The sequence below is a fragment of the Petaurus breviceps genome, unplaced genomic scaffold, assembly GCF_028583685.1.
Source record: "Petaurus breviceps papuanus isolate PSGF00001 unplaced genomic scaffold, PetGlider_PUasm1.0 176, whole genome shotgun sequence".
Lineage (NCBI taxonomy): Eukaryota > Metazoa > Chordata > Mammalia > Diprotodontia > Petauridae > Petaurus > Petaurus breviceps.
Window position 1 is genome coordinate 33362146 of NW_027185771.1, and position 24629 is coordinate 33386774.

At 38.9% G+C, this 24629-nt stretch overlaps 1 protein-coding gene across 3 annotated transcripts in view; it reads left to right on the forward strand.

Annotated features, from left to right (window-relative positions):
- Positions 1 to 24629, forward strand: part of WWOX (WW domain containing oxidoreductase) — a 1292857-nt gene that overhangs the window by 83216 nt on the left and 1185012 nt on the right. The window lies entirely within an intron of this gene.

Here is a 24629-nt window from a genome sequence, read left to right on the forward strand (position 1 = left end):
ATATGGCTATTGATCAGTTGGATTTCTTCTGAGAACTCTTCATTCTTTTACCATTTATCTTTTGGGTAATGGCAATTGTTCTTATGTATTTCATTCAGTATGTTATATATCATAGACATGAGACTTTTGTCAGAAAAATTTTATCTTGACTTCTTGTTTATACTTCAGTTTCTATGCAGCTCTGGTCTTTTCATTAGAAATCCTTGGAAATCCTATATTTCATTCATTCCTTCTTCCCCCTCTAAAGGATCATACTCACTTTTGCAAGGTAAGTTATTTTTGTTGGAAGCCTATGGCCTTTGCCTTCTGAAATATTATATCCTTAGCTCTGCTTCTTACTAACTGTGGGTGCTAAGTCTTGTATGAACTGTTTATGATTTCTTGAATCTTGTATTCTTTTATCCCCTGACTGCTTGTAGATTTTGTTTATTTGTTTGACTAGGATTCTCTGCGTTTTCGATATAAAGCTAGACTTTGCTTATTGCAATTAATGAATCCCCTGACATCGTCACATGTATTCAAATTTATACTATTTGAAGTTATAATTATGTAAAATATGGCAATTTTTTTCCAGCATAATGGAATATCCTGTATAAATTCAAATTGTTTGACCACCTCAGAGGATTCATCATTTGTACTAATAGGCACCTAACTATAATATTTCTAGGTATTTTCATTTTGGAATTTCTTACAAAAAGAGACTAGAGGCTTCTTTCTATATCTGCATTGCCTTCTGGTTTGAAGAAATCTGAATATTTTATGATTTCTTAAAATATGATGTCTAGTCTCTATTTTTGATGATTTTTTCAGGTAGTCCAAAAAGATTGCCTTAATTTGATTTACAGTTTTTTGCTTTGAAATATCTTATATTTTCTTCTGTACTTTCAGTTTACCTTTTAAAAAATTCTTATTGTGGGGGGGGAGGGGAGGAGGAGGGCAGAGCCAAGATAGTGGAGTAGAAGTACAAACTTGGCATGAGCTCCCACTCCAGTCACTTCTAATGCATGTAAAAAAATGACTCTAAACAAATTTTAAAGCTACAGAACCCACAAAGTGAAGGAGAGAAACAAATCTCTCCCTGAAGGCAACCTGGCAGGCTAACAGGAAGGGTCTATCACAAAAAGCTGGGAGCTGAGCACAGAACCGTGTGAGCCACACGGTTCTGGCCCCAGGGTGGCCCCAAACAGTGGTGGCCAGAGCAGACTTCAGGAGAGTGAATCACCAGCAGCTGTGGTAGTTTCTATACTTCTCAACCCATAAACACCAAAGACAAAATAAAAGATCAGTGTGGAACTCTCTTGGAACAGGGGGACCAAAGAGCATGGTCTGGACCCTGCCCCCAGGATGAGCAGTGGCAGAGGGGCAGTGTCTACAGCTGCTGCTGTGTGGCTGCCTCCAGAGCTCCTGGCCTGCAGATTGTAGGGGAACCAAGCAACCATTCAGAGGGTAATTGCTCTTGCTTTAACCTGCTTGGATTTGGATTGTGGTCTTGGGTGGTGGTCCATGGTTGTGTGGCCGGTATTCCAGAGCTTGCGGGGGCTATATGCCCTCCTAATAGCTCCAGCAGCTGTGAAAATCCCAGCAGTTGGGAGAAAGCCCTTTCCATTGTGGAAGCAGAGTTCTACTGTGGCAAAGAGCTTAAAAGCCAAGTAATTGACTGGCAAGATTAGCAAGCAAAGAAAAGATAATCAGACCATAGATTCCTTTTTTGGTGATAAAAAGGATCAAAGCATGGAATGGGAAGAAGACAACAAAGTCAGAAATCCTGCATCAAAAGCTTCCAAGAAAAATATGAATTGGTTACAGGCCATGGAGGAGCTCAAGAAGGATTTTGAAAATCAAGTAAGAGAAGTGGAGGGAAAATTGTGAAGAGAAATGTGAATGATGCAAGAAAATCATGAAAAGTGAGTCAACAGCCTGTTAATGGAGACCCAAAAAAATGCTGAAGAAAAAAATAACACTTTAAAAAATAGACCAACTCAAATGGCAAAAGAGGCCCAAAAAGCCAATGAGAAGAATGCCTTAAAAAGCCAAGTCACCCAGATGGAAAAGGAATGTTAAAAACTCACTGAAGAGAATAATTCCTTCAAAATTAGATTGGAGCAATTAGAAGCTAATAGCTTTATGATAAAATCAAGATACTATAAAACAGATCCAAACAAATGAAAAAATAGAAGGCAATGTGAAATATCTAATTGGAAAAACCACTGACCTAGAAAATAGATCCAGGAGAGATAATTTAAATACTATTGGACTACCTGAAAGCCATGTTCAAAAAAAAAAGAGCCTAGATACCATCTTTCAAGAAATTATCAAGCAAAATTGCCCTGATATTCTAGAACCAGAGGACAAAACAGAAATTGAAAGAATTCAATCACCTCTTGAAAAAGACACCAAAAAGAAAACTCCTAGGAATATTATACCCAAATCTCAGAGCTCCTAGGTCAAGGAGAAAATACTGCAGTCAGGAATAAAAAATTTGAATATTGTGGAAACACAGTAAGGATAACACTAACAGCTTCTATATTAAGGGATAGAAAGGCTTGGAATATTATATTCTGGAGGTCAAAGGAGCTAGGACTAAAACCAAGAATCACCTACCCAGCAAAACTGAGTGTACTACTTCAGGGGAAAATGTGGTCATTCAATGAAATAGAGGATTTTCAAGCATTCTTGATGAAAAAACCAGAACTGAAGAGAAAATCTGACTTTCAAATACAAGAAGCAAGAGAAACATGAGAAGGTAAACAGGAAAAAGAAATCATAAGGAACTTATCAAAGTTGAACTATCTACATTCCTACATGGAAAAACGGTAATTGTAACTTATCAAACTTTTCTCAGTATGAGGAGAGTTGAAGGAAATATATATATTTATACATATAAGTCTGTTTAGGAGGGTGTATGTGTATATAAATATATGTGAGTGTGGGCATATGTATGAACATGTATACATAGACAGAGGGCACAGGATGAGTTTACTATAAAGGGATGAGATCTAAAAAATAAAATTAAGAGGTGAGAGGAATATATTGGGAGAAGGAGAAAGGGAGAGATAGATTAGGATAAATTATCTCATATAAAAGAGCCAAGATAAAATTGTTACAATGGAGGGGAAGAGTAGGAAGGTGAAAGGGAATGAGATAACCTTACTCTCATTGAATTTGGCTTAAGGAGGCAATAACATACACATTCATTTGGGCATCTTACCCTATGAAAAACAGGGGGAAAGGGGATAAGAGGGAAGATGATAGAAGGGAGGGCAGATTGGGGGAGATGGTAGTTAGAAGCAAACACTTTTGAAAAGGGATAGGGTCAAAGGAGACAATAGAATATGTGGGGGCAGGATAGGATGGAGGGAAATATAGTTAGTCTTTTACAATATAACTACTATAGAAATTATTTGTGTAACTACACATGTACAACCTATATTGAATTGCTTATCTTCCCAGTAAGGGGGGGGGTGTGGTGAGGACGGAAGAAGGCAAAAAATCAGGAACTCAAAGTTTTAAAAACAAGTGTTTTTAAAAAATTGTTTTTTGAATGCAACTGGGAAATAAGATATACAGGCACTGGGGTATAGAAATCCATCTTGCCCTACTAGAAAGTTGGGGGTGGGGTAGGGGAGGATATAAGAGAGAACAGATTAGGGGAAGGGATATTCAGTAGGCTTGCTGTGTCTTGGGGTGGAGGGTAAGAAATAGATGGGGAAAAAATTTTGTAACTCAAAATCTTGTGGAAATGAGTGTTGAAAACTAAAAGTAAGTGAATTGGAAAAAAATTAAAATTCTTATGGTCTCATGAAGTCATAATCTTTTGTTTCATCTGTTCTAATTTTCAGGGAATTTATTGCTTCAGTGAGGCTTTACATATCTTATTCTCAGCTATTAATTTTCTTTTCAATTCTTTCTTCTATAGCTGTCATTTCCTTTCAAATCTAGTGATCTCTTTCCATTTATATAAAAAAATTTAAATGAAAAAAAATTAAATTTAAAAAGAAAGACAAAAACTTCTTGCTTTATAACTTCCAAGCATTCTAAATGAATTTGTGTTCAAACTGTGTTTTATTTTTTAATCTTTGCTTTTGGAGGTTTTTGAGTTATTCTCTTCTATTGGGTTTGTATCTTGAACCTGTCAGTGAAATAGCTTTTTATGGTGGGATTCTTTTTTTATTTGATCATTCTTCTAGCCTACTTCCTCACTTTGTATTTTATGTTAGGACCAGGCTCTTCACATTTCTGAAGGGAATTTCTGGGCTGAGCTTGTATCTCCTAGGATGTAGCTGTCACTTTCTTTGTTATTCCAGGATCTCAGGGATAGCTCAGGTTGAGAACCTGCCAAACTTTTATTGGTTCTAAAGTATTCTAATTCAGAACAAAGTTTGAGTGTTGTCCTCTTAATCTCAGCTTTGTAAATTCCTGGCCTGGGTTTGGGTTTTACTAAGACCTCTGTGAGCATCTTATTTTAGAGTTTCATGATCTGCTGCTTGATTCAGCCCTTATCAGTTAGCAGGAAAACACTCTTTATTCCAGGTGACAGAGCTGTAGGCTCCCTTTTGGTCTAGAAATCCTGTCTTGGTTATTTCACAGAAGATTTCAGACTGGCCTGGAGGCTGGAACTGAGATGCCACTCTCCTTCTTGGTTCAGAGCTTTTGAACTTAATCTCTGCTCAGCAGGTAGCCTAGGACCTGGAACTACTCCTTATCTTAAATCCAACCTAGATATACTCTACAGTCCTAAATTCAAGTTGCCTCCTCACTCTGCCTTGAATATGTGACTGGAAACTGAAGAGTGAGCAAGAGAGCTTCTCATCTTTACATTTCCCTGCACTTGTTTTAGATCTGAGGTTTCCAACTGTGATTCAAAGTCTCTCTCTGTCTCTCTTTCTGTTTCTCTGTCTCTGACTCTCTGTGTCTGTCTGTCTGTCTTTGTTTCCCTCTGTCTCTGTCTGCCTCGTTGGTGCACAGCATTCTGGAACACTTTCATGGCTGTTTCTGATTAGATTTCATTTCTGGTTTCTGCCATACCTCTCTGTCTCCCTGTACCAATCTGGGCTGGGAGAATGACTCCCTATGATTTTTTTTTCTTGGATGTCATGATCCAGACTCAGTATGGTACATTTTTTGATTGGGGATAAAGGAGTTATGTGGTAGAGTTTGGCTGTACTTCGTTCTGATATTCCATCATCTTGACTGGCCCTCTGAGCTTGTCCAACCACAGCCCCTCCAACATTGCCTCTCACCATCTTTATTCATTGCTACTAATTCATATAGGATGAAGAGAAACCTTAGAGTTCTATTTATTTTACCAATTAGCTATTTGTAGAATGTTCTCATGTTGTCATTTTCAGTTTGTGGTTCTTTAGAAAACTGTTCATATCCTTTGACAGCTTACCTATTGTAGAATGGTCCTTGGTGTTATATATTTGTGTTAGTTGCCTATTGATTCACAGGTAAACACACAGGAGGGCTGCTAGCAGTTGTTCTCACACAGGTTCACTCTTGATCCCGGCAGACAGGAAGATAGGAACGGAGATATACATAATAAGTGGATAAATAAGCTTATTTCATTCTAGTTTAGTTCTCTCAAAGGGATTGCTGATAAGGGGACTACCAACTCCTGCAGCTTCTCCAAAACTCTTCTTGCAGGGGTGGGCAAGACTATAGTAGGACTTACAAGTCCTCCAGGTTCACTAAGCCTCAGTGGGGGGTGGTTGAGGCAAACACATGCACAGCATTCCAGCTTGTGCATTCAGATTCCTGTAAGGATTCCCTCCTTACTGACCACTGCCCATCTGGGGGCAACAGAAAAAGAAGGCATTTTGTCAACTAATATTAAGTTCACAGGTTAACTTTATGAATATTGTCATTTAGTGCAAGCATAGTAAATATTACATTATGTCATCAACATACCTCATTGCTCAGTTGCAGTTGGAATTGTTTACCACCAGGATCCTGGGTAATTGCATCTAGGATCCTTGAAACTATAATTGAAAAAGAATAACAAAATCCTCCTTACTCATACCTGTATATTTTGCATTTCATCCTTTTAGTAATGATACTTGATACATTCTTTTACAAATTCTGTTTTTATTGCTTTTTTAAGACCTTACGCTTAGTGACACTATCTTCTGTGACACTGTATCAGCAATGCCATATTCACAATGCCTATGGAGATTACAGATATGCTGATATAATTATCCATCACAAAATACATCATGCTTGCCATATGGGGGAATAAGCTAGAAAATTTATTGATACCAAAAGACTGAGTCCCAAAACCAGGAAGTGAAAGCTATCAGAGTAGTTATGAAATTGGCACAGGTAGATAAAGTAGAAAGCACCCACATTTTCAATCCTTTAAAATAGAACAGGCTACCTCAGGCAAAGGTCCTCCTCTCCCCACTCACAGCAACCACCCAGTGTCCGGGAAGCGCACTCCCAGCAGCTCCAGCCCCTGGCAGTCCTCAGCAGGAGTCCTTAGCAGAAATTCTGGTTAACTCAAAAAGGGCTTCGCGCTGCCGCTGCCTCTGCTGCTGCCGCCGCTGTCGCCACCACCGCCAGCCACCGCAGGAACTCCAGCTTGGCTTCCGCTTCCTCTTGCTCCGCCCCTTCCTGCTACGTCAGCAAGTCCAATGGGGCATGGAAGATCTTTAAATCCCATAACCCTTACATTCGGCCCCAAGATCTTTCATGTCCCTTACTTGGCAAAAATACAGTAGGAATAACTGGTGTCAACAAAATTTCACAACAATATAACAAGAATAGCACACAATAAACACAGAAAACCATATTTTAGGGTGGGGCTTGAGCACAAGCTCCCCATCATTCCCCCCACCCTGAACAAATGGGGCCCCAAAATCTTGTGGTAAGGGGTGAAGGTCTCTTCTTCCATGGCTACTTGCTGCTGAAATCGGATGTAGAGCTGTCCCTGTCCTGAGGGGTCCCATTTGAAAGGTCAGTTCTTAATATGCTTGATGCCAGGTCCAAGGGTGACACATCACAGTTGCAGACAGGGGGTGACATCCAGCTTAAGCTATCAGGGATCTACAGGTGGAGGGTACCAAGCGTGCAGAAACAAATCTAGCAAACAAGGTGAACAGACAAAAAATCAAGAAGCAAAGAGACAATAACCAGATTATTGTAGCCTCACTCACGGTAGAATAAATGAGTTAAGGGTACAATTTTGTAATCATCTTCTCCAGAATAGACAATAGTTGAAGTGTTATCCCTCCCATGAGCTATAATCTCTGCAGCCTTTGGAACATCATCTGGCTTCCGTTTTACCCATACTTTAACTCCTGATTTTATTCTATCAGTAGAACCAAATCCTTCAGTTCCTCTGACAGTTATTTTGGAAGGAGGGTCAGTTTTTACAAGTGGCATTGTTTTACAAGGAACGATAATCACTTGAACTATCCTATCATTCTTGTGAATCTGTATGGGCCCGTCACCTAAATTCTGGAATGTTACAACAATTTCTCCTTGATAATTAGAATCTAATTACTCCAGCCAATACATGTATTCCTTGAGCTGCTAATCCTGATTTGGGTAAAATCTGTCCAAAGTGATTTTTAGGGATTCTTATGCAAATCCCAGTGGAGATTTTTCTTATTTCTTTTCTGTCCAACCCAAAATCCTCTAAACAATGTAAATCATACCCCACCGAACCAGGTGGTCCTGGGTACGGTGCTGGGACATCTGGCCTCAAGGTCCAATACTCAATATTTGGGATCTTATGTGTTTGTTGTTTTCTAATTTGCAGATTGGGGGTCATCATTCTGGCTAGAGGTGTACTTCCTCCCAATGGTCTATTATTCAAATTACGCAAAGCCATGAACAAATTATCCTTCCAATGTTGATATGAATTATTGGAACTTAACTTCCTCAACTGTTCTTTAAGTAATCCATTCATTCTTTCAATTAACCCAGATGCTTCTGGATAATATGGAATATGATATATCCATTCTATATTGTTTAGTATACAATACTTCTTCATTTCATTGCCTTTGAAATGTGACCCATTGTCACTTTGAATCTGCATTGGGGTTCCATAATATAAACTTATGAGATCTAGAGTTTTACAAGTGTTTTTCTGGGTTGCATTCTTATAAGGACAAGCTACTAGTACACCTGAATAGGTGTCAACACAAGTACATATAAATCTGCATCCTTTATCCAGTGGTAGTGGACCAATATAATCTATTTGCCAGATTTGGGCTGGGACTTTTCCTCTTGCTATCTCTCCAGTTACTACCCGAGGAACAGTTTACTCCTTTTCCAATTGACATATATGACATTCTTCTGCTATCTGTTTTAACATTGAATGAGAGATACTAATACCTCGATCTTGTGCCCACTGGTGTGTGGCCTGGACCCCCAAATGGCCTGCTGTTTGGTGGACCCATTTTGCTAATACCGGATCATCAGTTGTTGTCAAAGTAGGGACAATATGTTCAGTAGCAATCTTTGCCAGTCGATCAGCATGAGCATTGTACTCACGTTCTGGTGTGGTGGGGGCCACGTGAGCATCTACATGAAAAACTGACAAGTCAGTGACCAAAGACATGTTCCAGATATCTTCCCATAATTCTTTGCCCCAGACTTGGTTGCCATGAATTTCCCAATTTTCATTTTTCCACATGGGCATCCATGTAGCTAACCCATTAGCTACTGCCCATGAATCAGTGAATATATGACACTGTCCTCCTTGTTCTATTCTGATGGCTTGATATACTGCCATAAGTTCAGCATATTGGCTACTTGCACCGATCCCAGTACTTTCCAAAGTCCTTCTAGTACATGGGTTATAGGCCACTGCTTTCCAATGTCTTTTTTGCCCCAAATATTTTGCTGTCCCATCAGTAAACCATGCATGTCTCTTTTGTTCCTCAGTTAATACATCATATCCCTCATTCCATTTTACAGTGGACTGTACTAACTGTTGCTTTGGTTCAGGGGGTATGTCATTCCTCTCAATTTCTATGTTTGCTACAGATTCATGTAGAGCAGAGACTCCGCTTTTGCCTGTTTTCGCTCTATTTTGAATATACCACTTCTATTTGATTATACTAGCCTCTTGGGCATGTCCAATTCTGTGAGAAGCTGGGGTACTCATTACCCAGGTCATAATTGTGATTCCAGGTCTTAATATCACTTCGTGGCCCAGAGTCAGTTGTTCAGTCTCCACTAAAGCCCAATATGCAGCTAACAACTGCTTTTCAAAAGGTGTATACTGGACTCCAGATGAAGGGAGTTTCCTACACCAAAATCCCAAAGGTACATTTCGGCTTTGTTGTTTTTGCCATAAACTCCAGTTTGCATAATCATCTTGTACAGTCACTTGCAATTCCACTGGACCATTTTGCATGGGCCACAAATCTAGAGCCAATTGTATGGCAGCCTTGGCTTCTTCAAAAGCTTTACTCTGCTCAAGTCTCCAATCAAATTCATGTTTCTTCCGTGTGACTCTATACAAAGGTTTTAAAATCTGTCCCAAATGTGGAATGTGGTGCCTCCAATACCCAAAGAATCCTATGAACTTTTGGGCCTCTTTCTTATTGGTAGGGGTAGGAAAATCCTGAATCTTTTGTCGGGCTTGAGGAAGAATCTCCCTTAGCCCCTTGTTCCATTGTATACCCAAAAATTTCACATTTTGAGCTGGTCCTTGAACCTTTGCAGGGTTAATTTCCCACCCTTTACTTTTCATATGCTTAATTAGAAGGGTCAAACTCCTTTCCACTTCTTTCGCATTTTTTCCCTGTATCATGATATCATCAATGTAGTGGGTAAGCTGTACACCAGGTAGCTTTAATTCATCCAACTGTTCAGCCACAATCCTGTGACAAATAGTGGGGCTATGTATGTACCCTTGTGGCAAGCGGGTCAAAGTATATTGTCTACCCTGCCAAGTGAAAGCGAATTGGTCCCATTGTTTAGGGTCTATTGGGATGGTAAAGAAGGCATTTGCCAAGTCAGTAACTGCAAACCAAGTCCCATCATATTTCTGGATCCTTTCTATTAAGGTGATGGTATCTGGAACAGCAGCATACAAAGAAGGAGTCACCTTATTCAACTGTCTATAATCCACAGTCATTCTCCATGTCCCATCTGATTTTCTTACTGGCCAGACAGGATTATTCCATCTTGTGGTTGTAGGGACTAACACTCCTGCTTCAACATATTCCTTTATAGTAGTGGTAATTTCATCTTGCCCACCTGGCACACGATACTGTTTTAAAGTAATTACTTCAGAAGGTTCAGGTAAAGTGATTGGGTCCATTTTTAGTTTTCCCACTAAAACTGTATTAATTCCTATCTTCCTCACAGCAAATTGGTATCTCCCTTCAGGTAAATTCAGAGTCATGCCTCTCAATATATCTATTCCAATGATGTATTCAGGAATGGGTACAACAACCACAGTATATTCCTTCTTAGGTTAACTGCCCAATTTTCATTGTTATTTTAACCTGTCTGGCTGATATTTCAGTGCCTCCTAGACCTGTGATGGTAATAGGAGTTCCATGTTTAAACTTATCAGGGTTTCCATAGATAAGTGTGGCCTCAGCCCCTGTATCAAGCAGTGCCCTAGTCACAGTAGTTGATCCATTCTTCCAATATATTGTTAAAGCAATATGGGGTCTGCAATCTCTTCTGCATATTTCTTTTATCTGGGCTGGGGCTTAGCCTATCTCCTATTCCCCCTGAAGGTGGGGCAAACTTGGATACAAAGATTCAGATTCAGAAATACCTGCAGGGGTGGTTCCTGCTTCCCTGTTCATTCTAATGCTAAGTACCTTTTCTTGGTACAGCTTATGCAGCTCTTCAGTTGGAATACCATCTATTCTTCTAAAGTCCACCCCTGCTCTTAATAGAGCAGTAAACAGTTCCCTTCTTGTTGGTCTATTTTGTCTCTGAATCCTCTGGCTGTTTACTCTTCTCTCTCGAGGCAATTTGTCTTTTTCCCATTCCCCTAAATCGCTTAATTGTGAAATCTTATCCAGCACCTCTGAAAGAGGGTGCCCTATTTCTCCAATTAATAGAGTCAGAATTAGGTGCTTAGATGCAGGAGGAGCCATCTTCACTATGATATTTCTATGAGGAACTCCTAGGGGGGGTATCATAATATGCATTTGCATCTCCAATCAGGATAGCAGTTTTCATTACCTCCTCCTTTAGCTTTCTCATACAGTCTCTAAGTGAGTACCAGGGTCTGTCTCCCCTAGGCCACATAGATTCAGTAGGATATTGCTTTTTGCATCCTTCTGCAGCTAAAGCTAGCAGATTAGATTTGTTATTTCCTCCTTGCATATGGTGATCCCTAAAAGCCTGGTGTACAAAAGGATTCTGACTGATACTTAGGAATTTTAAACAGTCTTCATTGTCCAGTGTTACTCCTCCGGTGCCTTCATCAGTGATTCTTACTATCCAAGACACTAAAGACTCCCCTATTCTTTGGGTGAATCTACTCAATATATCAGTGATCTCCTGTTGAGTGAAAATCCTCAATTATCTCCCTGGACTCTGTTTTGCCTCGGTGGTTCTCCTGTCTTCTTCTTTGTATGGGGAGTGCTTCTACATTAGAAGACTCCTCATCTAACCTTGCTCCATTCTCCTCACACACATTCTCCTGGAAGCTGTCAGGGCAACTCTGCCCAGCCTGTACAAAAGCTGCATGCACATTCGTTCTGCTAGTTTTTTGCTTCCTTTTAGCTACATGAACAGTAGCTTGCTCCTGGACCACATGAGTCCCTCAAGTTTGGTCTTCTGAGTGCTGTGACACAGAAGAATCCTCAGGCAAACCAGCTGACTCCCTAGCCATCCGAGCTCTTTCCTTCAGCAGCTTATCCCTACTTTTACACATAAGGCTATAACTTGTTAGCAGCACCCAGCCTCTCCTGCACACTCCTGCCAGTTCTTTGCCTGGTTCTATGGGTATTGCTTTCAAACATCTTTCCAAATCTCCAGGTTCTCCCTCTTTTAGCCTTGGTTCCCAGTTTTCACAGGGCCCTGTGGCTTTTAGCCCATTCTCTGGCTAGAGAGGAATAAGGCAAATCCTCCCATCCTGGAATAGCCATTTCTCCCTCTAAAGCCCCACTGCTTCCAAATAGAGGCCTGACATTTTTTGATCCCATCCTCATCGCCAAATGTATCCGCAATGCCATATTCACAATGCCTATGGAGATTACAGATATGCTGATATAATCATCCATCACAAAATACATCATGCTTGCCATATGGGGGAATAAGCTAGAAAATTTATTAAGATACCAAAAGACTGAGTCCCAAAACCAGAAAGTGAAAGCCATCAGAGTAGTTATGAAATTGGCACAGGTAGATAACGCAGAAAGCACCCACCTTTTCAAGCCTTTAAAACAGAACAGGCTACCTCAGGCAAAGGTCCTCCTCTCCCCACTCACAGCAACCACCCAGCGTTCCAGAAGCACGCTCCCAGCAGCTCCGGCCCCTGGCAGTCCTCAGCAGGAGTCCTTAGCAGAAATTCTGGCTGACTCAAAAAGGGCTTCGCGCTGCTGCTGCCTCTGCTGCTGCTGCCGCCGTCGCCGCCGCCACCGGTAGCCACTGCAAGAACTCCAGCTTGGCTTCTGCTTCCTTTTGCTCCATCCCTTCCTGCTACGTCAGCAAGTCCGATGGGGCATGGAAGATCTTTAAATCCCATAACCCTTACAGACACTATCTTCAATATATCCTCTTTACATCTTGTTTATACATAGTTGTTTGCAAATTGTCTCCCCCATAAAACTTTGGGTTTCTAGAAAGTAGGGACTATTTTTTTTTTTTTGCATTTCATTTTATCCCCACTGCTTAGCATAACATTTGGCACATAGTATTTGCCTACTAAATACTTACTAACTGATTGATTTTTATTTGTGCAAAAGATTTTGCATTTTATTTGATAAGAATTATCTCTTATTTATTATTATTGTTTTATCCCTCTTTCATTAAGAATTTTCTCTTTAGCTATAATCATGTGCCTAATCTCTATTATTTCTTTTTTTTAAATGGTGTAACCTTTTATGTTTAGGTTGTATATCATTTTTTTGCTTATTGTCACATATGGCATTATATCTCACTCTAAACCTATTTTTTTCTGCTAAATTGATTTCAAGTTTCCCTAGCAGTTATTTTTAATTTTTTTTAAAACTTTTAACATTCTTTTTCAATTTTGAGTTCCAAATTTTCTTCTTTCCTTTCATTTCTCCCTCCACACAGTGAGAAGACAAACAAAATGATATCAAATATACATATGAAATAATGTAAAACATTTCCACATTAGCCACATTGCAAACAAAATTTAAGAAAGTGAGATAATTATACTTCATTTTTTAGTCAGAGTTCATCAGTTCTTTCCCTGAAGATAGCATTTTTAAAATCCTGAATCCTCTGAAACTGTCTTGGATCACTGTATGGATCAGAGTAATCAAGTCTTTCACAGTTGATCATCATTACAACATTGGTGTTACTGCACACAGTGATCTCCCAGTTCTTCTCATTTCACTTTGTATCAGTTTGTATAAGACTTCTGAGGTGTTTTCTGAAACCACTCTCCTTGATAATTCTTGTAGCACAATAGTACTTTATCACAATTATACACCACAGCTTGTTCAAGCATTACCCAATTGGTGAGCTTCCCTTCAGTTTCCAAGTCTTTGCCTCAACAAAAAGAAGTGCTATAATTTTTTTTTTTGTATTTATAGGTCCTTTTCCTTTTCCTTCAATCTCTCTGGGATACAGACTTAGTAGTGGTATTACTGGGTCAAAGGGTATACACAGCTTTATAGCCTTTTGGGCATAGTTCCCAATTGTTCTCCAGAATTGTTGGACCAGTTCACAACTCCAACAAGAGTCTACTAGTGTACCTATTTTTCCTCCCTCCAGAATCTGTCATTTATGATAGGTGTGAGGTGGTACCTCAGAGTTGTTTTAATTACAGTTCTCAGTGACAGCAAAGGGTCCCCTGTAATCTCGTTCTGACAAGTTGTCTGATCTCCTTACTGCCTCTGGGCTAAGAGCTCCCAAAGCTGCTGACCATTGTCACAGCTGCTTCCAAGGTGCACTACTCTTGCTGCAGCTGTGTGTTCCCCATACTGCCCCCTATCCAGTGTCACAGAGCTTTCCTATAGAACTCCTCTGACCTGATGTTGGCTCTTCTGCTCTAAAATATTATTTGAGTGGCTAGTTTAAAGTTGTTAGAGGGGAATGATGGGAGAGTTCAGCTGCATTGCTGCCTGTACTTCACCATGTTGGCTCTCCCTCCTCCCCAGCAGTTCTTGTCCAAAAAAAATGAATAAATAAAACTCTTTCCTCCATCTCTGTTTTATTTAAAAATTGGCTTTAAATATTTTTGTTTGAATTCAATACCATCTTATAATTTAGCTAGTTTAATTCTAAATCTTGTTGTGAAGTTATTTTTTTATAAGATGATCAGGTTATAAAATTCAGTAAACTATTGCATCTTTATTATTTTGCACAAATTTTGGTACAGTGGAAACTTAGCTAAGCACTACTACATTTAGTTAATTATACTATCATCAGCTACAGTGTTACAAGAATGAGGAATACTATTCTCATGGGTTTGAAATAGTTCTATAACAGTAGATAAAATTATTAAACTTGTCTTTTCTTTTGGAAAATGTTTCATAGATATTACAACAGAAAAAATGTGATCATCTTTGCTAAGTTCTACTATATTTTAACTTGTCTAAAATGGTTTTGTAGTTTATAAGGAAGTGATTCTGTCATATCCATCTGAAGCTAGACCACATAGCATATTTCTCAGATATAATAAGCTATGGGGCAGAAGCCATAGAAATACATTGCTGGACCATAAATTCAGAAGACCAGAGAAGAAAGTATGTTTGTATCTCTTGCTTCCATGTTATAAGTTAGACCCATTACTTCATTACTTTAGGAACATATGGTTAATTTTGTATGATTGTTCCCTCCGTTGATGAAAGTCACAGCCCATCCATGCCATACTAGATAGCTTTAGAGTTAGTGCTGTCCAGAAAAATTTATTTTGTAGTTTCCAACTCTCTGGTAATCTGTCTATATTCTACTCTGGTCCTTGGACATAGTCTATTTTGGGTCCTATAATTAAAGCCTTTACAATTTGTTTAGACTTGTAAGAGTTGGTGTTACACTGGAATATCTTTTAAGACCTCTGACATCAGAGTAGTACTTCAGTGGAAGAAGGAAAACCTTTTAATAACTTGAATGTTTGTATCTGTGGATACTTTATCCAGCAATATGAATACTCTATCCAACAGTTCAGATTGTTGTCTTCCTAAGCCTTCTTATCCTGTATGACTTTTTTTTTTTCTTCTGTTAAGTCCTCCATATTTGCATCCTATGGACCTTTTACTAATTGTTTTGTTTTTATAGATATCACTGGAGCACAAAGGCCATCTGATAGTTCTTGTTTGCTCTTATTGTGATGGACTCACTTCCTTTATCTGTTGTATATCTCTCAGATGATATCTTTTGCACTGTTTCTTTGTCATAATTCTTTGCAGGTAACATGTAATGGGGCAGCTAACAGGCACGGTGGGTAGAGTGCTGGGCTTGGAGTCAGGGAGACTCACTTTCCTGAGTTCAAACCTAGCCACAGACATGCATTAGCTGTGTGACCCTGGGAAAGTTACTCACCCTCCTTTGCTTTAGTTTCCTCATCTGTAAAATTAGTTGGAGAAATAAATGGTGAACTGCTTCAATAGTTCTGCCATGAAAACCCAAATGGAATCATGAGGAGTCAGATACAATGGAAAAACGACTAAACTGTTCTGAACTAAATACAAAATAGATGACTCATGTCTCCCATCCCTTGTTCCTTTTCAATTTACTTTGGGAAATAATGGTAATAATAATAATAATAATAATAACTAGGATTTTTGTAGCACTTTAAAGATTTACAGAGAACATTACACATATCTCATTTGATCCCTACCTCAACCAGGGAGGTAGGTACTATTATTCTCTACATTTTGTAGTTGAGGAAACTGAAGCACAGAGGTTAGAGGTCACATTGTTAATAAATGTCTGAGGCCACATTTGAACTCCAGACTTCCTGATTCCTGGTCCAGTATTCTAACCACTATAACACCTAACTGCCTAATCATCTGTCTTCAACTTGTTTTCTTGTCAATATATGCAGCCGTGAAGCATCATTGGAAGAATGCTTATGTTAAAAAATGGACTTTTATTTCAGGTAGAAGCTTAGTGATATATTATTATTTTTTTTTTTTTGCTTTTTGGAGGGGAGAAGGCAGGGCGATTGGGGTTAAGTGACGTGTTCAAGGTCACACGGCTACTGTGTTAAGTGTTTGAGGTTGGATATGAACTCAGGTCCTGCTGACTCCAGTGCTCTATTTACCATGCCACCTACTTTTCTTTTTTTATGTGTATGAACTTAAATACATAAAGACAAAAAAAAAAAGACATTTCCACATACACAGCACAACCTAAAAAGAGGATTCAGTATAAAACCATAAATTTATACTTCACACTGTTTACTTAAAAAAACAACAACTATTAGTACTACTTGTTGTTTTCAAAGCTAATCTGCTTTCTATGGTTCCTTCTACATTTTCTTTTATTCTCTGCAGTGCATTTTTTTATATCTTTGCCACCCTTGTGCCTTGCCACCCCCCCCCCAAGAGATGACTGTTATTAGACACGTGTAGGTGTGTGTGTGTGTTTGTGTGTATATCTGTTTATCAGTTCTTTCCCTGGAGGAGATAGCATCTTCCTTCATAGGTCCTTTGTAGTTAATTTGGGTATTTATAATACTCTAAACGACTTAGTCTCTCAAAGTTATTTTTAAAACTGTATTGCTCTTACTCCATATAACATTGTATCTTGGTTCTGCTCATTTTGCTTTTCATTATTTCTTGCAAGTCTTTCCATGTTTTTCTAAAATCAATGAGCTCATAATTTCTTATATAGCACAGTAGTATTGCATCATGATCATATACCACAACTTATGTAGCCATTTTCTAGTTGAGCAATGCATAGGTTCCCAAGGTCAATCCATCGAGTTGAAATCTTATATTCATTTCTTGGCTTCTTTTATTATGTGTCCTTAGTTCTATCCCAGGTATACACACATGCACACACAGATACATATGCACACACACATATATGGAGCAGCTGTATAGGTTATCCATTCAATTGCAAATGGATATGGCACGGTTTGGACACTATACAGTATTAGCGAACTTGGCTTTTCCTAGGCATCCACCTAGCAGGGCACATTTCCTTAAAATTAAAAACAAACATCCAAACTCTTCTGAATGATTATAGCTCCTACTCAAGAGGCTCCCAGAGTGCTGTGCTGGCCCCTTCCTGCCGGCCTACCAGACTGTGTACAGTGAGAAGTTAGCTTCTCTCTGTCATTTTGTGGCTTCTCTTCTATGTTGATGATTTGTGGTGAGTTCTCAGACCTTGTTGGTGGACCTGAGTTGATTTCACAGGTAGATATTGATGATGGTGCTGACAATATGGATGAATAGTGTTATGGCTCTGTCAAGCTTTGTCTTCCCAGAAACAGAAACTGTGAAGGACTTGAGGTGGACTGGACACTGTGAACTTCAATATGGAACGGGAACTGGATGAAGAACTTGACAAGGAGCTGGACAAAGAACTGGGAGCTGCCTGCCTTTGAACCCAGGTGACAGTTGGAGCTGGGACCATGGAAGAGGAACCATGGAAGCTGAGAGCCAGCCTCAAGTCAAGCTGAAAGAAGACTTTACTAGGATACTGTGTACTGACTGAGAAGATTATGATTTACTGTGACCTTGGGGTGGAGAACTTTGACTTTTATACTTGTGATGGAATTAAGGATTTTGTGATTGACTGAATGAATGTACTTTGTTTAAAACTATGTGCCCACTTTGGTGAAAACTATATGGCCATTTTAGTGATAAGTTATTGAATTGTGACATAGTGAATGCTGTATTTTGATTTTCTGTGATAAGGTATAACTTTATGAATGCTCTATTTTGATTTTCCATGAATGTTTTGCTCTGATTTGTTATTGAATAGAGAGTTTGCTATACTATGTAATCAGAATCTTAAAAACTGTTCAAAGCAGTCATCCTCTGAAAGCTGCTCATGTGTGGCTTTAGAAGCTGATAAAGTAGGCATATAGATTGACAATTATTGATACTGTTTACATATGATTTTTTTTTTTTGGAAAAGATCCATGTTTTTTTTTCAAGCATTTGGAATACCCTGCAATAGTGCCAATGCAATATTCACAGGGCTGATGGTGACTATGAATATGTTGGCACAGGTCTGAACCGCAAAATATAACAGACCCTCCATGTATAAGACAGAAGCAAAACATTTAGACACCAGAAAGCCAAACCCAACACCAAGAAACCGAAATCATCATAGCAACAAAGAAATTAATAAACTATTACACAGCAGGGAGCCATAACATCCTTTAACGTTCCCATAAACACTCACAAGCCTAGTTGTTCCCTTGGCTGTGTCCTCTCCTCCCTCCAGCTCTAACTGCTCTGACTTTCAGCTTTCTGTGGTTTCTGCTCCACCCTTCAGCAAACTCCTCCCAACCCAGGCTCCATGTGTTTTCACTTGGCCTATTTGGGGGCAGGAAAGATCTTCAAATTCCCTTAGGTCTATTAAGGGGCAGGGAAGATCTTCAAATTCCCATTACCATTGCAACTATTCTTTCAGATATCTTGAGAATTCATCTTTAAGGTCCTTAACACTATTTTATTTCCAGCACAAATTTCCAGTGTTCATACATGGTCTAGGTCAGCTGCTTTTATATAGTTTTTTTTTTTTTCCAATTTGGGTCTGTGATGTTAGAGTCCATATGTGTTGGCTCCATTGTCAGTAACTGAAAAAATAATTTGCTATCTCAAGAGATCTTTTCCATTTTCATTTGTTTGTTTTCCTTCTGGTTTTATTCTTAAATGCTCTTGGGATGATATGGTTTAATTTGGTCCCTCATCAAACTTTATATTAACTTCTTTTCCCCATTCCTTTCTTTTTTATGAGGTGATATTGCTTATGATTTTTTATCATTCTTGCTTATCATTCAACTACAAGTATGGTTATTTTCTAAATTGGTATTAGACAGAGTTCTGTCTCTCTTCTTCACTGGGACATCAGGTGCTTGTTGTTAAAGTAATTTCTTGGTCAATTCACCTAGTTAGATTTCTTTAAAATTCAATAGATATATTTTAGATTTATTTTCTAGTTTCAGTGACTCATTTAAATAGGTCATCTTGCAGTCGACTAAATTATATATCCCATAATGAACTGTGATTTTAAGTATTTTTACTCTCTTCCCCTATGCCCATTTTTTGGTTAATACTAAACTATTAATTTGTGTTATTAAATTTCAATTTTGATATCATTTAAGTGGGCATGTTTTGTCAGGTTCTTTCTAGAATTTTCTTATCCATTTCTTTTTGCAACTTCTGTTGGTATATTAACTGTAGTTATTTTCATGTGGTATTTTTGCGGATGTTATCATAAGCATTGGAACAAAAATAACCAAGCATCCCATGAAATTGTCTTTCTTATTGTTTGTGTACACACAGTACAGCATCTCTGCTATTCCAAGTGTTGTGCTTGGAGTCAGGAATACTTATCTTCAGGAGTTCAAATCCAGAATCAAATACTTACTGATTGTGTGACCCTGGGCAAGTCACTTAGCCCTGTTTGCCTTAGCTTCTCCATCTGTTAAATGAGGTGGAGAAGTAAATGACAAACCACTCCAGTATCTGCCAAGAAAACCCCAAATGGAGTCGTTAAGAGTAGAACACAATTTAAACAACTGAACAACAACAAAAAGTTTGCAACAAGATTGAAACCCGGGTCTTCCCAACCTCCAAATCTAACATTCTAATACACCGTATACAGGCATCATTTTATTCTAGAGCAAACTGAGTTATAGGTAAGTGCCTGGGTCACAGAACTAATAAGTATTGGGGGTAGGATTTAAATTTAGTTCTTACACTTGACTCTGCTTCTAGTCCTCTTTCTGCCACAGCATACCATTCTGATTGGAGGCAGATCATAGCTGTAATTATCAGTGAACTTGTATTTTTGCTTATAAGCATTAGGGAGTCATCCAAAATTTTTGAACAGGCAAATAACCTGGTCAAATCTCTGTTAGAGATGATTCAGAGGGTCACTACCCCATGTCTCAGTTTCCTTTTCCATAAAATGGAGATAATGATACTTTCAGTTTGGGAAAGCTTTGCAAGTTAATTACAGTCATAATAATGCTTTTGTATCTAAGCTATTCTAAAGCTATTTCTTTATCCATTCAGGGTTTCAATGGAAGTTGATGAATATTGTCTTAATGTTGTGGTACTTTTTTCCCCTTCTTTTTCTTCTTTTCTCACCAAAAAAGGAGCAAAACCAAGCATGATCATTTAATTTATTTCTGAATTCAGAAAGAATCTAGAAATCTATCCAGAACTCTTTTTTTCTTTTACCTTTTATGATTGTGGGTAAATTCTTTTGAATAGAATGTAAGGTAGTTTTTGGCTATTTTATATTGCTTCCATATGACTGTCAGCATTTCATTAGGCTGGGCACATCAGTCAGCAAAATTTCTTCTGGGCCCTTTTTTTCCATCAGGTATTGGAACAGCTGTCCTACAAATCTTGTTGTTGTTTTGGCTTTTGTTTTCTCTTTCTTCCCTTCAAAGATGAGTACTTTTTGAATCCTGGAGGTACCACTATTAAAACTTGGTGTCATTGCTTCGCACTATTGAGGCTGATGACTGATCTCTACCTTCTGATTTAGTACTGTGGAATAGTAGAAGGAGCCTTGGCTTTGCAATCAGAGGATATGGGTTTGAATTCTAATTCTGATGTTTGCCCCTTGTATGACTCAGGGCGTGTTAGCTAACCTCTCTGGCCTCAGAAATCAAGGGGTTTAACTAAGTAACTCCTCTGAGTTCTCCTTCTGCTCTAAAACTACTTTCCTTTGAATATATTTCTATTTCCTCTAGATGTATGTAAGAAGAACCTTATCTACGTGAGCAGAGTCAATATTTGAAATTCTTTGAGAATTTGAATGGCTTGAATGATTTCACACATCTGCTTCCTTTTCTCCAGTCTCACAGCCATTCCCATGGTTTCTGCCCTTACAGTCTTACTTAGACTCTTGCAATAGTCTCCTGATTCATTTCCTTATTCTAAGGAATCTCTTTTCCCTTTCCAATCCATCCTTCATCCAGTTGTCAAATGAATATTCCTGTGATTCAGATTTGACCAGACCACTTCACTGCTCAGAAATTTCAGTGCCTTTCTGCTGCCCGAAGAATCATAGATGGCTTCTTTAGCCTGGCATTTAAGCCCTTTGCATTTGGACCTTACTTACTTTTTCAGATTCAGTTCATATCTTTCCCTTCATGCACTCTACATTCTAGTCAAAGTGACCTAATAGCTGCTTTTTGGATTTGCTAGCCATCCTTCAGCTTCAGACCTTTGCAGAGGCCACCCTCTGTGACCGCTTTTGTCAGTCCCAGCATTTACCTTGTCATGTCCCTGGCTTCTTCTCAAGAGTCAGCTTAGGTGCTCCTTCCTATTTGAAGGTCTTCTTGATCTCCTCTGTTGTTAATAACCTCTCTTCAAGGTATCTTGTGTTTTTCTGTCTATGTATCTATCTCTAGTCCTTGGCACAATGCCATGGTCTTTGTAGGCAGTGAATTAATGCTTGTTGAATTAAATTGAATTGAAATGTGGGCTATTAGCATCACCAGTTAAGATTTTCTAAAACATAGTCTAGGATGTAGGGCAGGGGACAGTCTTTGAAGTAATGGCCATCTTACCCATGTTCCTTTAAAATAGTATGGTTCAGCTGTGTTCTTGAATCAGTTTAGAGACCTGGAGGTACATTGTTATGTGCTTCACTGACATTTACTTAAAAAACTGAGGGTCAGCCCCAAATCAAAATGAATTAATTACTGGAAGAGAAATTTGGAGAGTTATAATGATGATGATGATTGACCTTACAGTGCTTTGCAGTTCACAGTTCTGTTTTTTTTTTTGAAAATAACTTTGTGATTTGGATTATTCAGGTATCATTATCCCCATTTTCAAGATGAGGAACAACCAAGTTCTATGTAACTGGCTAAATGGAAAAGCCAGGACTTGGGACTCAAATTTTATACTTGACTACAAGTCCGGTTCTTTTTGCATTTACCTGTCTAAAATTATGTGGAACTGACTGACATCATTTCTCTCTCTCTTGTTTTGCTTTTGCCCTTCCTTTCCTGTATCCTTTCCTTTATTGCTTATCTCTACATTTCCCTCCCTGCTTTTTAATACAATTGATTTATCTGTACAAGTACTTTCAGAAGGGCCATAGTGAGATTCCATAATGTATATTTCATAGTATATCAGCTTTTTAAGGTTATAGAAATCTTTCCCCAAATTGACACTTATTTAAAATACATTATGGGTGTAACAGAAACTGATGCCCTCATACCAAGCCCTTAATAGATAACTATATCCTGCTGATAAAGCAGCTTTGGGACAAGGTGAATTCAGGTCAAAGCCTGAACTTTTATGTAGAAAAATTCAAGTTGACCTGAACACTAGGTCAGTTTATAGTCTCTGAGATGCAGTACTGTGCTTGCTTTGGGGAAAAGAAGGAATCTGACTTTTAAATTAGGGAAGGAGCAGGGAGGCCTGAAGATCTGGGGATAGGTTGGGCAGTGTCAAGGCAACACCACAGTTTCCACAGTTTGTCTGAAAAAGATTTGGAGGCTTTAGTGGATTGCAAGTTTAATATGACTCATTGGAGATATTATAGCTACAAAAGCTAATGCAATCTTAATCTGATTTAAGAGTGGAGTAGTGTCCAGAATAAAGTGATGGTAGTCTTAATATGCTTTAGCTATGTATGACCTCTCACTCAGTTAACAGACATTTTTTAAAAAGTGCTACTGTGAATCAGGGCCTTGGCTAAGTGCTGAGGTCACAAAGAAAAGCAAAAGGTTATTGGCCTCAAGGGACTCAGATTCTAATTGTACCATAGGATTATACATTTAAAGCTCAAGGAGGACTTAAAGGCTTTTTGATGAGAAAGCACAGGTCCGGAAAGAGCAAGTGATATGTTCAGGGTCATGCAGGTAGTAAAATGGCAGAACTGACATTTGAACCCAGGTCTTTTGATTACAAATACAGTACTTTATAGTATTGTTTTGAGCTTTGGTATGGCCTTGAAAGATATTCAGAGCATTCAAAAGATGGGAAATAGAATGATTAGGGGCACTGAGGCATGTTATATGAGTATCAGCTGAATAAACTGGGAAGTGGTTAACTTGGGGAAAAAAAGCAGGGACTTGATAGCCATCTTCAAATATTTGAAGGACATAGATTCCTTAATTAGGAACAGTGGGTAGAAGTTGAAGACAGGAAGATTTAAACTTGATGTAAAGCAAAGCTTCCTAACAGTTATAGCTGACTGCAAAAGGGTAGTGGTCTGCTTCAGGAAGTATTCTGTTATCCCTCATTGGAGACCTATCTTCAGATAAAGGCTGGAAGACCACTTGTTGGGAGTGTTTAGAGAAAATTTATTTAAAGGCATAGGATGCAGCTAGATTGCTCAGTGGAAAGAGCTAGGCCTGCAGTCAGGAAAACCTGAATTCAAATCCAGCCTGAGACACTCACCAGCTGTGTGACCCTGGGCAAGTCACTTAACCTCTGTTCCACTGGAGAAGGAAATGGCAAACTACTCTAGTATCTGTCCTAAGAAAATCTCAGATGGGGCCATTAAGAGTTAGACATGACTGAACAGCAACAAAATTTTAAAGGGACAGGTTAATTAGAAGGCCTCTGTGGTTCCTTCCTTCCTTCCTTCTTTCCTTCCTTCCTTCCTTCCTTCCTTCCTTCCTTCCTTCCTTCCTTCCTTCCTTCCTTCCTTCCTTCCTTCCTTCCTTCCTTCCTGCCTGCCTGCCTGCCTGCCTGCCTGCCTGCCTGCCTGCCTGCCTGCCTTCCTGCCTTCCTTCCTTTTTGGAGGGCATTTGGGGTTAAGTGACTTGCCCAAGGTCACATGGCTAGTTTTTGTGTGAAATGTCTGAGGCCACATTTGAACTCAGGTCCTCCTGACTTCAGGGTTGGTGCTCTATTCACTGTGCCACCTAACCGCCCCTGTGGTTCTTTTCAACTCTGAAATTCTCTTTAATTGGAAATGAGATATGAATAGCAATCAATGGTAATTTCTTGAAATATATCACAAAGCTCTTTGATAGATTATAATTTAGTTCATTTCATTATTTATTTGGTGACTGCCGGATTAGGCACTATGGTATGTTTTGGGAAGTCCAAGATAAAAATGAAACTCCCTTCTCTTTAGGAGCTTGCATTCTGTTGTGGAGAGAGGTTTCAGACAGGGCCATGTTTAGATACAAGATAATTTGAGGAGTCAGAGAACAATAACACTAGGGTAGCAGGAAGGACTGCATGTATGAATTGCCATTTAATATGAGCATTGCAGGAAACTGGAAATTTAAGGAAATAGAGATGCGAGGGGAGAGGAAATAGCTGATGCAGAAGCATGAAAAGGAGATATGAATGCTGAGTTCATAGAACAGATGGTAAGGATGGTTCACCTGCAGT